The following is a 19,853-nucleotide window of genomic DNA, read 5'->3' on the forward strand; positions in this document are numbered from 1 at the left end:
AGGTCGAACTGGCACCACTGCTTCCTGGTATTCAGTGCTGTTAAGGATAAGTCTGAGACCAAACAGGTTTTTTCTTTCTCCTCAGCCTTTAAGAAAACAAAGCAAAAACTAATTATAGCTAAAATACGTTATCAAATATGCACGTGTATTTTTATTTATTTTGTCTATCTACTACAATTACTTTCAGCTGAGATTAGTTTCTTCAAGATGTCTTTATCACTTCTTTCCAAAGTGGGTTTTTTTTTTTTTTTTTTTTGTGATCCAAAGAATCGCCTATGGTTCTTAGATTAAATTTTCTTTAAATCTTTATATTTTTATTTACTGCAGAAAATAATGTCAATATTTTTTCTTTTTTTCTCCATTTATTTTTGAAGAGATTTTCAAGTTTCTGGCTTGGATTCCTGAGTTACTTTTTTTCCTACAGACTCAATCTCTTCTTCACACGTTCACACGTGTGCATGCATGCCTGAGCCTCCGGGACCGGTCCTTGCTTACCTTGCTCAACTTCCATTTTAATTTAGATTTTTACTGTTCCTGTTTAGTGTATTTTCTTCTCATGGTTTTCCAATGAAGTACCACAGTATCTGTCTCCTGTTTCCTACTCATGATATCAACTAACTTTTCAAAGTTTTTGTTTTGCAACAACCTATTAATCTAGAATATGATGTTTTTGCATCCTTGTCCTATGGAATTTTTAAAAGCATAATCCAAGGTGCTTTTTATTTTTTTATTTGCTATTCACTAAATTTTAATTATGGAGAAAACACTCTACTTCCAGTACTTCCCAGCAGACAGGGTCACAATATTTATTGTCCACTCTTCCCATCAATTTTATGCCTCTTAAGTATCTTTCTTAGGTCTGTAATTTCTGGTCTATTTCTCCATCATATATCCTAGAGGGTCTTTTCTAAGAATCAGTCTGATTAGTCTCATTCTCATATCAATATATCTTTTGCTGTTGTTGCTAAGATGTGTCGGACTCTTTTGTGAGCCCAGAAACAGTAGCCCACCAGGCTTCTCTATCCATGGCATTCCCAGGCAAGAATACTGGAGCAGGTTGCCATCTCCTTCTCCAGGGGATCTTCATGACCTAGGGATTGAAACTGTATCTCCTGCATTGGCAGGTGGGTTTTGCACCACTGAGCCAACAGGGAAGTCCCAGTATACTTAGTAAAACAAAAAAGTGCAGAAGCATGTCAATGCTCCTGTTTGCTATATTATGGGGATTCTTCCTGTAATCCACACCCAGCTGCACCTCCAAATACCTGGTCCTATGTTGTGATACAAATTTCCATGAATTCATTAGGAGAGCACCAGGCTTCGACAGTACTCCAGTACCCCTTCTCTTTCTTGAAAGCAGTGCTACAGGTCTGTCCTATTTTCTAGCAGTGTCACTCTTTGAAATAATGCAGAAGCTTGGACAGGGGAAGTGCTCTGACCACCTCAAGAAGGATGGCTGTCCATTTTCTAACACAGATCTCAAGCCTTTCATCTTGATGCTGAGAATGGGGAAAACATTTTTCTAATTATTTTTATGAAGAGACAGTTTCACCAGAGAAATTATTGGTAGACTACTAATGGTTTTTGTTTTTACATACTTCTATTTCAGCTAAAAACTCTCCATGGTCTATGTATCATACTGATTTATGAATACTTTTGGATATTCTGAAGCATTTTAGAGACAATTACAAATGACTGAGCCAAAGGCTTCTTGTCAGATGCCTTTTTAAACTGCTAGTTTCCTCCTTAACTCTTAATTAGTCTCGGTGCAATATCTGGGAATATCACTTCCTCTCTCCTATCCAAGGTCATGTCTCCAATCCTTTGAACTCATCCACAGATAAGTGGCCCTATTTCTTTTCTCTAGATGTTGTCCTTTAATGGTGCATTGAATGCATGTATGCTCAGTCATGTCCGATTCTTGTGATGCCATGTATTTTAGCCCGCCAAGCTCCTCTGTCCATGGGATGCTTCAGGCAAGAATACAGAGTAGGTAGCCATTCCCTCCTCCAGGGGATCTTCCCAACCCAGGATTGAACCTTCCTCTCCTGCATTGCCAGGCAGATTCTTTATTGCTGAGCCACTGGGGAAGTCCTAACATTAGACACCTCTTCCTACCACACAGCCTCACTTTTCACCTCTAATATAGCTGCTGCACTTAGCTTTGCAGGAGCACAGCCTGAGAACTTGGCTCAGCTCTGTTTAGTCTCTCTGTGGATTATTATTATTATTATTAGCTGCCTAAACAAATTACCATAGGGTTATCCCCTTAAGATAGCACACATATCATCTTACAATTTGGTAGGTCAGAAGTCCATGTTGGCTTGATTGGATTCACTGCTCCAGGTTTCACAAGGCTGGCATCAAGGTGTTGATGACCAGGGCTCTTATCACAGGCCCTGAGAAGGACGTGCTCCTGAGTTCCTGCAGGCTGAGTGCAGAATCCAGCTCTTTGTAGTTGTAGAACTGAGTTTCTAGTTACCTCAATGGCTGTCAGCTAGGTCCTTCCTTAGCTCCTAGAGGTGTCTCTGTGGTCCTAGAATGTGGGCCCCTGCATTCCAAAACCATAATTCATATCTCCCTCATGCTTGCAATATCCCTGAGCTACTCTTCTATGGATCTGCTTTGCCTGCAGCTAGAGAAATCTTGTATTTAAGGGCTAATGTGATTAGTTGGACCAACATGGATAATACTGTATAATATAATCTTATTTTAAGGTCCATAACCTTAATTATATCGAAAAGTCCTTTTTGCTGTGTAAGCTAACATATTCCTGGATTCCAAGGATTGAGTCAGAGATCTCTTAATGGTGACATTACTTAACCTGTGACACACTCTTGGCTTCTTCCCTGCCACACCTCTGAGACACTGCACAGCAACTAGCTCTAGATATCATTGCTAAATATTTGATTCTCTTATATCTTCCCTGTTGGTCCAACATCTTCATGTACCACTCTTGAATGATCTCCTTGTATCATTGAGGTCTCAAAATATTCGTACTCAAGCTATGCACTTAATTGACCTTGATTATCTGTCTGAAGACAAGTGATATGTGAGCAGACTGTGGGAAAGACAAGGACATCAACAGGAACCCAGCTGGCACTCAGCAATGTGAAACCTGGAGATGCCCATGGCTGTGCTGTGGGAAGGTGTTAATATACCAGGGAGCAACCATTAATCAATAAAAATAACTCAGTTTCACCTCTTAGTTAATTTATGCTTCATTCTTCCTGTCGTTTTTGAAGGTCTCTGAGAAACAAGCCCAAGTTTCCCATAGCAGTGATCAATTTTATAACACGTATTTGTATGGCTTTTCTACTATTCCCAGTTTCCTGTACCTATTCTCAAAATCACTGCCCAATATAAGTTGCTTGCGTAAAGCCCATGCCTCACGTTCTGCTTTGGGAAATTAAAAGTGACCTTTCAAAGTAAAATGTCAAGAAACAATTCTAAAAGCAGATTCACCTACCATTTAGATACACTAAGGGCTCCATCGCTGAGGATAAGCGAGGTAATGATTATCCTGACAGGCAATAACATGACAGGTTCTAAGTCTCCCTGGTGCTAACTGTGATGAGTTACAGGTAGAAGGTGCAGCACAGGCTTACCCCAGTAGCCCTGGACAATATAGAGATAATAGTAACTATAAGGATTATGCTCTTGGCTAATTTGTCTTAAAAAGACAATAATAGAATCAGATTAGCCAACAATCAACTCAAAGTCCCCTGCTGTAGGTCAGAGGGCCAAGTTAGAGGCAGTTAAAGGGATCACTACCTCCTAAAGCTGAAGGAAGATTACACTGAAAATTACACCTGGATTTCATTTTGCATGAATCAGAGCAACAAAAGAGGTACCCTGGCATATACTTGACTTGTCTCACAGCTTAAGGTCAGAGCAACTTTAGAAGGTGATATTTGGGTGGAGAAGTGTGAAAATGTCAAACCTCCAAGTTGTTCTGAATCATCCACACCAAGAGATGAGCACCTGCCCATCTGCTAAAGGAAAACAGCTCACCTGTGCCTGGAGGCTCCCAAAGACCTCACCTGAAACAGATGTCTTGGGAGGTCATTCTTGTTCTCCCCACAGATTGCTCCCATCTCATTGTCTTTATAACAATAATCAGGTTCAACCAGCTCCCGCAGGGAAACAGTCCCTGCTCCAGGAGGAAGTGGAAGACATAGTTATTAAGAAAGGGAATGTATTCAAAAGTGGATCATGATGTTGAATCAGCTGAGAAGAATATGACGGGAGAATGTAGCATCACGGTAAGAGCATCTGGATGCACAGTCCTAATTAGTGCTGTGCCTGTGAGTGCTTAGTCACTTCGGTTGTGTCTGACCCTTTCAACCCTACGGATTGTCGTTCACCTGGCTCCTCTGTCCACTGGGTTCTCCAGGCAAGAATATTGCGTGGGTTGCCATGCCATCCTCCAGGGGATTTTCCCAATCCAGGGGTTGAACCCACGTCCCTTATGTCTCCTGCATTAGCAGACGGGAACTTTACTACCTAGGAAGCCCTGATTGCATGTGCATGCATGCCTGTTCAGGCACTCAGTCGCATCCAAATCTAAATCATGGAGGAAATGATTGTGGTTGCTGTTCAGTCACTCCATCATGTCCGACTCTTTGTGACCCCATGGACTTCTCCATGACAGGCCTTCCTGTTAGGACAGGACACCGTATCATGGAATTTGCTCAAACTCATATCCATCGAATTGGTAATGCCATGCAACCATCTCATCCTCTGGCATCCCCTTCTCCTCCTGCCTTCAATCTTTCTCGGAATCTGGGTCTTTTCTAATCAATTGGCTTTTCACATCAAGTGGCCAAAGGATTGGAGTTTCAGCTTCAGCATCAGTCCTTACAATAAATATTTAGGTTTGATTTCCTTTAAGATTGACTGGTTTGATCTTCTTGTAATCCAAGGGACTCTAAGAGTGTTCTCCAACAACACAGTTCAAAAACATCAATTCTTTGGCACGCAGCCTTTTCCAATTCTCACATCCATACATGACTACTGGAAAAACCATAGCTTTCACTAGATGAACATTTGTTGGCAAAGTAATGTCTCTGCTTTTTTAACACTCTGTCTAGGTTTGTCATAGCTTTTCTTCCAAGGAGCAAATGTCTTTTAATTTCATGGCTGCAGTCACGATCTGCAGTGATTTTGGAGACCAAGAAAATAGTCTCTCATTGTTTCCATTACTTCCCCATTTATTTGCCATGAAGTGATGGGACCAGATGCCATGATCTTTGTCTTTTGAATATTGAGCCAGCTTTTTCACTGTTCTCTTTCATCTTCATCACGAGTCGCTTTAGTTCCTCATCTCTTTCTGCCATATGGGTGGTGCCATCTGCATATCTGAGGTTATTGATATTTCTTCTGGCAATCTTAATTCCAGCTTGTCCTTCATTCAGTCTGGAATTTAACATGTTATAGTCTGCATATAAGTTAGACAGGCATAATGACAATATACAGCTCCTTTCCCAATTTTTAACCAGTCCATTTTTCCATGTCCAATTCTAACTGTTGCTTTTCTCAGGAGACAGGTAAGGTGGCCTGGTATCCCATCTCTTTAAGAATTTTTCACAGATTGTTGTGATCCACACAGAAAAAGGCTTTAGTGTAGTCAATGAAGCAGAAGCAAGAAATGATGGCCCTTAATAATGGATGGTCCTTAATAAATGAAACAGGGAGGCTGAAACTGTCTTAACAGAGTACTTGAAGTCAGAAGGCTCAAGGAGGTACGTGGGAATGTAACAGCAATATACTACATGTCAGCACCTAATGTATGGATCAATCACTTTTTCTGGAAAATCCAAGAGAACACTCTCTTCACAAAGGTTAACAAAAGATTCTCTGGTGGAGGGAAATTTAAAAACTTTGGTAGGCTGGGTTTGATAGTAGGAGATATTTTGTAAAACTGGGCTCTCTAGTGTCAGTGGGATAATAGGATTTCAGAATGAAAGTGGCAGCACTTATCTAAAAGAGGGAAGGCAGAAATATTTGCTGCTATGAACAGCGAGTTTGAAATGGCAACCTGGGTGCCTTGGTGTGGCAATGGTGATAGGCCATAGATTTTTCTGGTGGCAAAATAGATGAGCAGCCAACTAGAGTGTTACTTGATGATACAACCAAAGAAATTTAGAGCTGGCTTGTAGAGATTTACATCCTCTACAACAATGGACAAAAATCATGATTCCTGAGATATGGTTTCCTAAACCTAAGCCAGTTCATAGACCCTGAACCCAATAATTGAAAGTGAAACCAAACACCCTTGAGGAAGGATAAATATTCCTTCAATCTGTCTCCAAATGGTGCTGTGCCAATTACCAGACTTAAACTCACACTGGAAAAAGGACTTAGTCAGAAATTTTGAGTGTTGTTGGATATCGTATCCAAACTGATGAGAATAAGAGGTACCATAAAAATTATCATGCTCCTTGTTTAGAGGGAGCCTGTGGAGGTCACGTAATGAGTAAAGTTCTGGTCCAGGTTTATCTAATAATGGATCTAGTACATTCAAGGATCTCCCCAGGAGCCATTTCCTGGCCCATCCATATGCAGTTGGGGTGCATTTTCTGAGCACCTGGCCAAACTCTGACATGCATGTGCTGATTTGTGGAGGAACAGTGAGTTACAATAAAGATTGAATGTGGAAGCTCCTAAAACTGCTTTATCTTCAAGTCAAAAGAGTAAAACAGAAGCAGGAATGTGTTCCCTGAAGAACTTCAAAGATTATAGCCCCAATTAAAGATCTACAGCAGCGGTCCCTAAATTTTTTGGCACCAGGGACCAATTTTTCCAGGGACTGGATGAGAGGGGGAAGTTCTGGATGATTCAAGAGCATTACATTTATTGCGCACTTTATGTCTCTTATTGTCACATTAGCTCCACCCCAGATCATCAGGCATTAGATGCTGGAGGTTGGAGTCTCCTGATTTAAAGGATATGGCGGTGCTGGTTTCTATCTTAAGCCGTTAGTCAAAAATAAATAAATGAGTGAATCTATTTGGCAGATGACAATGGACTACTATAAACTTAACTAAGTTGCAGCCCAACTACATCCTTTGCCAGATATGATATCTTTGCAGGGATATGTTAATGCAGACTATGACACTGAGTGTGCACCTGCTGACCTGGAGCTTTCGTTCTGTCACCTCTGACTCTGCGAAGCTATGGGCTGCACGCACTAGGTCCTCTGCCCATGGGATTTGCCCAGCAAAAATACTAGAGTCTGTTGCCATTTCCTCCTCCAGGGACTCTTCCCAACCCGAGAACTGAATCCGAGGTCTCCGGGGTCTCTTGAATTGCTGGCACATTCTTCACTGCTGAGTCACCAGAGAAGCTCCTATGCTGACCTAGTAGATACATTTTTTTTTCCTCAATTCCCACTAGAAGAAGTTTCGAACTTTGTCTTTTATGCATGAAGAACACTACACATTCATTACTGACCTCAGAACTATGTTCACCCTTGTTCAGGAAACTTGATGTTCATCTCACATTTTGCCATGGCATGGGGAGGATCACTGTATCTTTAGCAAATAAAAACTTCATAGAATAATAATAAACTATTTATAGTTTTAGGAATTAAATTATTTGCAAGGCTGATGTTATTGTACACAAGTATTTTAGGAATGCTACAACTCTAGCTATAAGGCAAAAATTAGAACTTAAATAGTTTGCCTAAGTGTTTTCATTTTAAATAATTGAACACAAAGGTATATGAGATAGTCAAAACACTGCCTCCATTCTACATGCCATTTGTTTTCTGTAGAATACTCAAATCTTGAATTATTTGCCCTTTTTTCAAAAATATAATTTCTATTCAAATTTGATTAAGATATAATCATGCCTACAGAGTTCTGGCCTGCTTGCTTAGTGACTGTTAAAATGACAAACTTTATTTAGCTTAAAAACTGCAATAGAAAACACAAATCTTGTTGAATGTTTATCTTACCATCATTATTACTTCAGCATGATGCCTGCACATCTATTTAAATGCTTCTTTTTAGCCTATATTAGAATATAAAATGAACTCTGAATCCCGTGCTTGTAAGTGGATGTATATAAATATTTGAAATGAATGTCTTCAATGCACTTTGCAAGACAAGATCCTGACCCTTGATTCCCAATTAATTAGCACAAAGAAAGAAAATCCAGACAAACAGTCTCCCTATTTATTTGATAGCTAATTAAAATGCATACTTGGTGGAAGTCACTTGACTCTCAATTATGATTAAGTATGCAAGGTTATCAGAACACTGCAAGCAGAAAGTGGGAAGTAATCTTGCTCTATTAGAGTGAACATATTGGGAATGGCTCTGTGTGGTGGGGAAAGGTTGCATGTAGCATAGCTAGCTATGTTGTTCAGTGACTGAACACACAGGGCACCCACGATGAGGTCACCAGGGGTCCGAGGATCCCATCAGCTGGAGCAGGCTCAAAGTTAGAATCTAGTGAACTGGTAACATTGTTTGTGGACTGCATCAAGTATCAACTAGAACAGTCTAAGAGTTAAAAAAAAATAGCTGTCAAGATTTGCCTGTTGCTCTAATGGTGTTGGGTTAATTTTGTCATAAAATTAATGAGGCACTTAAAATGAAGAGATTTATGATATCTTCAAGCACTTCTAATTGAGTTAACCCAACAGAGCAGCTTACAAGTCATACAACTCCAAGAAAAAATGATTAATAAGGAGCCCAAACTGGGTCCTCCCTTTTTGACTGAAATCTTCAATAGGTTATTAACATAATTACCTCATTTTTACTTCAATTATTGTCATTTTAAACCATGTGTTTCTCATGAACAGCAAGCTAGATTGTTTCCTTAAATTAACCTATGAGCAAAAACTTTATTGAGCCTTAGAGGAAAAACTTTCTCTCTCCTCCTTGTCTCTTTCTCTCCTCCTCCTCTCTCTCTCTATGTATATGTATATATACATAACATAGTTTCCTTACTTATTTAGTTCCTATTCTTTAGTGGGATATTTTTATTTAACCTCACTAATTGAGTTCTCACTAGTTGAATTCTTAAAAGGCGTTCATGCATTAAGTCATATACTGGAGAGACATTGATAAAAAGCCTAACCTAAAATGCTAAGTATCCTGCATATTTCAGTGGTATTTTTATGACAGCCATGAAGAACAACAGGGCTACTATGTTCCCTCTGCTTTAGAGCTTTTTGGTGACAGCCTGAAGACTGTAACAAGCACTGGTTACACGTGGGTCACTTATTACACACAAAAATCACTTTCATGCAACTAGATTTTTGACATGCCAGTCTCCTGTTACAAACCTTTTGCCTGATGAGACATAGTTATTGCTGTGTCCAGTTCATGGATTGGCAAGAGGGAAGTGCCAAATTCAATTCATCTTCTTGTGAAGATTTCAACAAGAGGCTACATTTGGTTTTGTATAATTGAAACAACAGAAAAGTATCTGACAAGTGATATTTAATATTTAAGGAGATGTGTGTTCTTCATTTCGAAACCCTGTATGAAAAGATGAAGAACTATAGACTTTAGACCCTTATCATTGACAGGGCTATTAATTAAGTCAATAGAATCTGTTAACCATTAAGGACAAATCCCTTGCTTTCTCTATAATTTAGAATTACACATTCAAGTAGCTATGATTAATAAAGATAATGTGATTATTAGAATCTTTTCTAAAACTTGCTAACTGAAGAAACTGAATCTTAAATCTACCATTTTTTTGCATTTTATAAGATATATCTAAAAAGTATGCAATTTAAATGAAATTAAAACTTTTATTTCACTGAAGTTTGAGGATGAGGATAAAATCGATCTAAAGTCATGGATCATCAGTTCAGTGATTCTTTGAAATCCTAATTTTGTCTCTGACTATAGTATCAAAGTATCTCAAGGACAAACATAGCAGTTGCTTGCCCTAAAGTCAACCTCAAACCATCAGAGCTGTGTGCAAACAGTGTAACACAAAGCATCTGATGGTAATTTTAGCCTTTTGGGGGGTACACATGTTTTATCTATAAAAACTCCCAGAGTTACTCATTTCATGGTTTTCCTTTCACTATACATGGTAACATATATGTTACTATGTTTGAGCATGAGTAAATCGTGCGGTTAACTTAAATGGCTATTTTCAAGAATTCAGGGAACTATTTTAAGAACTTATTATTTCTGTGAATTCAGGACCACATTAGAAGGGTGATGTTTCAGACTACAGAATTCATGTTCAACTTCTCTAATTCATCTCCTTACACTGAAAGGAAGCTTAACTAACAATGATTTGCAAAAGAAATAGATAATACCTTAGGCTCTTATCAAGAAGTTGTGCATGTAGAGATACTTTCTTCATGCACTTTTCAAGTAATAGCTGTTCTGAAAATTTCTATTTTCAATATAGGATAGTCTGATATTTCTTACAATATATTTTAGTTCAAATGTTATAAAATCCTCATGGATTATAAATCCTTTTAGATTTCTTAATTTTCTTAGAAGATATCCAAAATGCAGTAAAACATTATTGTGGTTTTTCAAGAAGCTTAATAAATCCCAGAATACTTCATGTTGACATTAAAATCACTGATATGGCCAGTTCTTTTAGGCAAATTAAAACAGATGCATCAGTGAAAATATCTGATTCCCTGAAAGCTACATGAAGAATACCTATGCATATAAAACCTAACATATGCTGGAAATTAAGACTGTCAAATATGTGCATATAAAGAATGGATGAGAAAAATCTTAGTTATTTGGAAACAGTGTGGTTTAAGATTTCCTAAATCATATTCCAATCATCTATATTAATTAGATTACATCATAAAAGTCAGAATTTTATTCCTGCTCTGTGCCATATATATATATATATATAAAATAGATGGATAGATAGAGAGAGATTGGAGAAGAACAAGGTTAAAAATGTCAGAGTCTGTCAAACTGTAAGATGACATACGGATAGCATCATTTCTAGTGAAAATTCAGTTTTTATGAACAACAAAAAAAGAGACAAGCCAGGCTCCAATCAATTCTTGTGAATTTCAAAATTTAATCTGAATATTTGCTTTCTACATTTCTTCATTTTCACTAGCTTTTCCTTCTCTTTGATGGCTGCCTACTATACTACTATCATCACTGCAAAGGGCATTCACACTCACTCTATTTTATTCAGGATGCTATCAATGTTTTGTGGTAGTATCTCACTCAATATCCATGCACTTATAGTATCTCCATGTTGGGTTTTCTTTCATTTACTCTATCAGGATAGTCACATGTTCATATACTGAAAAAAAAAAAAAGAATAGAAAAGGGAAGAAGTTTAAGTCTATGCTATGAAATATCATCTACATGTGAAGGTGGGATTTGGGAACAAGAATGAAGATTTGGATTATCATTGTGTCAATAGTCAATTAACATAATCCCTCCAAGCTCCTAATGTAAAACCCTGGAGGAGCTACATCAGGAGAGTAAGCTCAGCATCTGGTCATCAGGGCTGAAACAGGAAAGTCTCATAAGGAGACTGAGCTGAGTCAGGGAAGGTAAACGTGGAAGGTCACCTCTTCCTTATTCAGAGCAATGAAAAAAATAATTGAGTATGAGTACCCTGAGTGGTAGGCCACACCCAGGCAATGTGACTTTATAGCTCCTCCTGCTTAGTACAGGGAAGCAGAAGCAATGGTGAGCCCGATTGAGTCTAGGTCTTAGAAAGCAGTACACATTCCTGCTTGCTTTCTTGGCACCCTGCTCAGCTTCCACGTAATGACATGACTGGACTTGATGAAAAGTGGGAGACCATGTAGATAAGAGAGAAGTCACTAGCTGAGGCTCCCTAGACCAGCCAGACTGGTGGATACTTAAACCAGTCTACCAGAATTGACCAGAACTACCCAGCTGAGCCCAGTTTATACTGACATCCTACAGAATCCAGAGCTCAATACATGGTTGGTGTAATAAGATCCAAAGTGCTAAGATGGCTTGTAACTGAGAAAAAGTTCACTGATAAGCCCAGTGATATGTGGAATGTCTAAAAAATGTTACTAATTATTGCCAGTCACATTAGGTCCAAGCAGGATGCCTGGCCCATGACAATCTTACTCTGCAGCTAGTGGTGAAAGAATATGGAAGACAGAAAATCTGGTCCTTTTCCTTTCATGTCCACTATACTAATAAGTAAGTAAAAATATCTTCCTTAATACTTTAATTAGTAGTATCCTAGATATACAATTCAACCAGTATATGTGAATATGTTATACGACACACACACAAACACACACACTGTGGAGTTTTCAGGTTCCATCTAGCTTAGAGCCATCAGCAATATACCTCAATTGATATGGCTCCCTCTCCACTGACTATGCATGTGTGCACATGTCCTCAGTCACTCAGTCATGTACAACTCCTTGTGACCCCATGGAATGTAGCCCACCAGGCTCCTCTGTCCACGAGATTATCATGGTAAGAATACTGGAGTGGTGCCATTTCCTCCTCCAGGAGATCTTCTGGCCCAGGGATCGAATCTGTATCCCCTGCAGCCCCTGCATAGGCAGGCAGATTCTTTACCACTGAGCCACCTGGGAAGCCCCTCTAAACTGGCTATGACATAGTTATATCTAAAATTTAACCAATTCATGTTAGCCAGTGTCATGAAAAAGGTCAAAATATTATGGTTTAGAGTGTTAATGACTAGAGGTGATCACTGATTCAGTTTAGTCACTTAGTCACATCTGACTCTTTATGACTCCATGGACTGTGACATACCAGGATTCCCCATCCATCACCAACTCCAGGAGCTGGCTCAAACTCATGTCCATTGAGTCAGTGATGCCATCCAACCATCTCATCCTCTGCTGTCCCCTTCTCCTCCTGCCTTCAATCTTTCCCAGCATCAGGGTCTTTTCCAATGAATCAGTTCTTCCCATCAAGTAGCCAAAGTATTGGAGCTTAAGCTTCAGTATAAGTCCTTCCAGTGAATATTCAGGACTAATTTCCTTCAGGATTGACTGGTTTGATCTCCTTGCTGTCCAAGGGACTCTCAAGAGTCTTCTCTAACACAGCAGTTCAAAAGCATCAATTCTTTGGTGCTCAGCTTTCTTGATGGCCCAATTCTCACATCCATACACAACCACTGGATAAACCATGGCTTTGACTGACTGTAGAGACTTTTGTTGGCAAAGTAATGTCCTTGCTTTTTAATATACTGTCTGGATTTGTCATAGCTTTTCTTCCAAGGAGCAAGTGTCTTTTAATTCCATAGCTGCAGTCACCATCTGTGGTAATTTTTGGAAGCCAAGAAAATAAAGTCAAAGTCTGTAACTGCTTCCATTGTTTTCCCATCTATTTGCCAAGAAGTGATGAGACCGGATGCCATGATCTCTTTTTTTTTTTTTTCTTTTTTGAATATTAAGTTTTAAGACAGGTTTTTCACTCTCCTCTTTCACTTTCATGAAGAAGCTCTTTAGTTCCTTTTCACTTTCTGCCATAAGGGTGGTGTCAACTGCATATCTGAGGTTATTGATATTTCTCCTGGTGATCAGTGATTACTGCAGAGAAATAAAAGGAGAGTGAAGTGATCCTGAAAGCACTGATAGAATCTCTCCAGGGGAAAAACTGTGAGAAAAATATTTAAGACAGAGGAATTATTGAAACCTATAGCACACACTTAAGATATGGCAGAGGGAGAAAGGAAGATTTCATGAATGGGGATCATTGGAAAACACAAAATAATTGAGGAGGCTAGGAATGAAATGTCTCGGGTGTCAAAATGAACTTTGGGTACCTGACTTCAAATTGGTATCTGGCTTATGCAAAAATAAGGTGCTCTTATAAGTTTTTGAGTAGGCAAAGTATATGACCAGGTCTTTTAAAAATGAATCATGTGACAGATATAAAATAGATTTCAGGAGCTGGAGATGGAATGAGGTATTGCACAGGTCCAGTGGAGAGTTAATGGACTAGAGTAATAGCCATATGAGGGAGGAAGAGAATCTGAAGGACTCAGTGAATAATGCAACATAGAGTTTTGGTGACTCTAAACATTTAAATTATGGTTCAGAATACATTGGTGTACTACAGACAGGAGTACAAAACTAGAATCAAGCATTGATAAAGGATAATTTCTCATTTTGGTTTCAAATTGGATGACTTATGATTCTGAAAAGAATCATATAATCATATAATCGCAGGAGTGGTGATACTAAATCTTAAGAGATAAGTTGATGCTTAAATGTTTCTGGTGATGGTAGTTTACTTGCTAAATCATGTCCAACTCCTGTGACCTGATGGACTGCAGTCTACCAGGCTTCTCTGTCCATGGGATTTCCCAGGCAAGAATACTGGAGTGGGTTACCATTTCCTTCTCCAAAATACTGTTTCTAATGTTTAGTTATTTCAAGATAGACTAAAGTTATTTGAAAATGTATTAATTGGGAAGCAAACTTTGGGGAAAGTAAAAAAAAGAGAGAGAAAATAATGTCTTTGCAAAATTCATTTCATAGCTATGAATTTTAATTTGCTTGCTTTTTGTTTTACTTTTTGGCAAGAAATCAAAGAAAGAGGGCCATATAGGAAGAAGCATGAAAATGTGACAAATTTAAAATTGAACATCTGCATACTACAAAAAGGAAAGTGAGAGCAAAACTTGACAAACGTTTCTCTTAGCTCAGGATTTATTATGAGGTGTTTGCAAATTACCTCTCCAATTCTGAATATAAATTACAGAATAACTAATGCACATTTGTTATTGTATACTTGTGTCATCTTATAACTTGGATCTTGCAGCTTATTAACTTTTCATTCTTATAGAAGCCAATTCAAAGAAGAAAATGATGCCTGAAAAAAGAAATGCCATATATAAAAAACATACTTGGTGCTTTGGCTAGAGGTGGGTGGATGATAAGGACAGAGGAACTGGCTGATTTTTAAGTAGAATTCTTTTTTGTACTATAAAATAATTGTAGATATAATATGTATTTATACATCTATATACTTTGTAAGAAGCCATGCTTATCTCTAGTAAATAATTGAGAAAATAGCTTTATATTGACAGAAAGAAAAATGGAATAAAAAATGTAAAGGGGAAAAAGCAGTTTTTTCCTGTTCTCTTTTGAATATGCTGTTAAAGCTAGACTTGGAAAAAATAAATCATAGTATGTTGTATGCTATCCAGTTATATTAGAAAACCACAGAGTGAAGTATTAAGCTGGAAAAAAAAATCGTGTCTAAATGTTCCTGTTGTAACCAGAATTTAATTAATATGAATATATTAATACAAGAATATGAATATTCTTACTCTTAAATCTTTATTATCTTGATCAGTGACCTAAAAACACTAAAATGATAGTTTCTTGATAGTGTGCAGTAGGAAAAGAAGGAAATAATAATCTGACCATCTTCAGAGCTCCAACATGGAATATCACCAGAATATCAGAGATGTTTATTTCAGATGTTTCACTTTAAAAAATAAAATACTAGAGTGTTCAAACTAGGGGGAAAAGTTAAAAAGTCTCTGTCCAAAGAGGATACATTTATTATCTTTGAGTTTGTTAAATGTGTGTGGTGTTCATGCAATCTGCGGGTGGCTTTGTGTTTGGTAAATGGGATGAAACTACTCCACAGGGTTGATTCATTTGTATAGTTATTCATTAAACAGATACTGTGGAGTCCACTATAGTTATATTGGAGAAAATACTGGTGTATCCCCTGGGCTTCCCAGGCAGCACTAGTGGTAAAGAAAACCCACGTGCCTGTGCAGGAGACATAAGAGATGTGGGTTCAATCCCTGGATGGGGAAGATCCCCTAAGTAGGAAATGGCAACCCACTCCAGTATCTTGCCTGGAGAACCCTATAGAGAGAGAAGCTTAGTGAGCTACAGTCCATGGGATCACAGAGAGTCAGACAGGACTGATGTGACTTAGCACACACATACACACACACACACACACACACACACACTCAAGGAACTAGCCATAAAGACAATGATCCAGAAAGAAAAGAAAAGAAAACGCTATTATAAACTGTAATAAACACAATGGATAATATAGACGATATACATGATAGAGACGTACAGAGAAAAGGGTTGGTAGGTCTATATGTAAGGCACAGTGATTTGAGAATGTCTCACTGAGTAGGTAATACTTATCCTGAAACCTGGAAAATTAAAAGGAACTAACTTCCCTGGTGGCTCAGATGGTAAAGCGTCGGTCTACAATGCGGGAGACCCGGGTTCGATCCGTGGGTTGGGAAGATCCCCTGGAGAAGGAAATGGCAATCCACTCCAGGACTATTGCCTGGAAAATCCCGTGGACAGAGGAGCCTGGTAGGCTACAGTCCATGGGGTCGCAAAGAGTCAGACACGACTGAGTGACTTCACTTCACAAGACAATTCATGGGAAAAAGTCCAGGCAGAATGAACAGCTTGCCTAAGGATCATGAAGTAAGAATAAATTTAATATGCTGAAGACAGGAGAGGAAGTTGGAATGCCTGGAATAAGAAGAGTTAAAGGAGATCTAAAATAAACTCAGAGAGGGGCCAGGTCTATTTTCTGTATTAATCACCAGTCTACTATTGCTACATAAGAAATAACCTCAGAAATTTTGCTGGCAAAAAATAATAAATATTTATTTTTCACTAATAAATAATAGTTCAGCTGAAGAGTCTCTGCTTCAGGCTGGCAGTGATTGATGATCTGCTCCTGTGCTATCTGAAATATATTCTTCTCATTGCACAAGAAGGAAATCCATCCGACAAGTACATTTTAAGCCTTTTGTGTATGTAATGATGATACCATTGTCTTGGTCAAAACAACACAGATGGCAAGCCCAGAGGCAAGCAGCAGAAAAGAACTTTGCTAAGAGGAACTTCAAGGATACACTGCAAAGAGCCAACAACAATATCTCATAAACCATTGTAAAATGTATAACATAACATGTTGCATTTATATATATGAGGAACTCAAGATATGGTCTAAGACATTCAAAATGGGGAAAATGTAATGTAAAATATTAGTAGCATTGGGTTGGTAGTTCTACCACCATAAAGAAATGCTTGGGGTCTGGTTCAGTCATCTACATAGATTTCATCAAGCAAAACATAAATTTCAGCAGCCACTGAGAGTATAACAGTTACTTTATATACAAAACTTACATATCTAACATGATCTCATTTCTTAATTATTAACCTTCTGGCCAGTGTCCTTCTTTTTCTCCTTTCCCTCCTCCTTGTTCACTTCTCGGCCTTTGGCTAAGATCAAGCGGTGGCTCAGACGGAAAGCGTCTGTCTACAATGTGGGAGACCTGGGTTCGATCCCTGGGTTGGGAAGTTCTCTGGAGAAGGAAATGGCAACCCACTCCAGTACTCTTGCCTAGAAATCCCATGGATGGAGGAACCTGGTGTCCATGGGGTCGCAAAGAGTTGGACACGACTGAGCGACTTCAGTTTTCTTTTTTTTTTCTTTTTTGTTCTCTTTCATCTACTTTTTCGTTCTTCTATTGAGAAACTTTGAGGGTTTATATCCTGAGTTCAAAACTGATGATATTCTATGATTCAGTTACAATTTATGTTTCTGTTATGAGTTACACTGTGAAACTATGTATAAAGTGCTTGGATCAGTGCCAGGCACATAGTATGCTTAACTGATCAATTTTGTCATTGTGATAACTACAGATATAGAGAAATGAGAAATCTGAGTAATTTTAGTAGGATGGAGCTAGCGACCGAGAACAGTACAAATTAGAATTCTTGAGTACCTGACTCATGAGTGATGGTATTGTTTTCCATGATAGAGCTTACCTGGCTTCCTGTATATTCCTAGCTTATATCCAAAGAGTTTCTCAAAGTGTAATAAAAAACCATTTTGTAATTTAAATCCTCCATGGAGATGATCTGAGATGAGAATTGGGAAAGAATTGGCTCCAGGCTCTATACTGCAAGAGAATTCCCTTTTTGTGGAATTGATGGAATTTATTAATAATAGAAGAAGTATTTTTAAAGCTAATTTTAACTGGAAGTGTAACCAAGCAGCATCCTGTGGAGCCTTCCCTGAACAGACCCTCTCCCGCATGTCCTCTGCTTTAGTTTCTCTCTGAAGTACCTAGATAACAATATTTGATGCATATTTCCTAAGCTGTTTAATAGTTGCTAAAACCCCCACCACATGAAGGATGTTAACTATTTGATGACCATGAACTCCTAGTCCCCAGGCTTCATAGAGTCTAAGCATTGATAATGTTAGCTATTAATGTGGCACTACCCTTTGATACCACCCCATTCAGTTCAGTTCAGTTCAGTCACTCAGTCGTGTCCGACTCTTGGCGACCCCATGAATCACAGCACTCCAGGCCTCCCTGTCCATCACCAACTCCCGGAGTTCACTCAGAGTCATGTCCATCGAGTCAGTGATGCCATCCAGCCATCTCATCCTTGGTTGTCCCCTTCTCCTCCTGCCCCCAATCCCTCCCAGCATCAAAGTCTTCTCCAGTGAGTCAACTCTTTGCATGAGGTGGCCAAAGTACTGGAGTTTCAGCTTTAGCATCATTCTTTCCAAAGAAATCCCAGGGCTGATCTCCTTTAGATTACTTCACCTCTAACCAGAGAATTGTGCGCAAGACCCTACAACCCACCTCCTTCAGTTGGTCTTTAAGGATGCTTTCCTGAAACCTATCAGGACTTCTAGTCTTTTGAGCAGCAGCTGTCCTGAACTCCTAGCTTGATACCCTACAGTAAATGTTGCACTCTCCTTCACTACAACCTGATATCAGATTGGCTTTCCTGCACACAGGCAAGCAGTCCCAAGCTTGGTTGGGAACAGAAGCTATGAATTAAAAATTAAAAAAAAAAATTGATCTAGACTTGCTGGTGGCTAAATTGAAATATACCTGTATACTGTTCTGATGCAAGTATGCTAAAGGTATCTAATCCTAGTCATTTACTGTGACCCAAATGCACTTTAAAAAGAAAAGCAAAATCCCATTGAGTTTGGGCAATACTTTAATTCTGTGTTTATGAAGCTGAATTCCCCTTGGCTAAAACTTTCAGTACAGAAAAGGAGGTGTCTTGAAGATAATCACAAGTATAAATGTCTCAAGGGAGTATAGTTCAGGGCAGTGGGCAGGAGATGGAAAATGATTAGAGAAAGAGGGAGGATTCAGGCCAGGAGTCTGAAAAGCTTTTCTCGAAATTTTATTGTGGGTGGAACTGCAGAACACTTGAATGATGAGTCATGAAGACTGTAAATAATGGAGGCTTTACAGTTTTAGATGATCTATGATAGCCTCCTTTGTTGTAGATTCTTTTGTTTGTTTGCTTTTAATCAGAACCACAAGGCTCATGGTTTTCGTCTGACTATTGGATCATTCACATATATTTAATACATTCTGCTTCAGTGTTATTCTAGAGAGTCAATCAAAAATGGCATATTTTCTTAGAAATAAACAAGATTTCCCCTAGCTTTAAAGACAGGCAGTTTATATTTAGCTACAAACTATAGAGTCACTAAACTCAAAGAAGTTAACTATCTAAACATTACTGACCTAGACTTTTATTCAGGAGAAAATAGCATTTTTTAAGAACCTGGATCTTGTATACACAATGGTCTATTATCAGTTTAAAAGTGTGGGCAACATTATTCTAAGAATGTGATATAGCTATCTGCTGATAAAATCAGAGAATCCAACAGATAGTCTGCATTTCTATTCCCTAGCATGAATAAATAAATACATTAGCTAGCAAATGTTAATGACCACTCACAATAAATAGAATTCACAGATAAAATCTGCATTAAAAGATCATTAGCATTGGGGATAGGAAGCAAGACACTATGGAAATGAGTTTTAAAAGCTCAGTTCTCTCATTCTGTCTTCTGGGAGTGAGATAC

Source organism: Ovis aries, chromosome 2, assembly GCF_016772045.2.
Source record: "Ovis aries strain OAR_USU_Benz2616 breed Rambouillet chromosome 2, ARS-UI_Ramb_v3.0, whole genome shotgun sequence".
Lineage (NCBI taxonomy): Eukaryota > Metazoa > Chordata > Mammalia > Artiodactyla > Bovidae > Ovis > Ovis aries.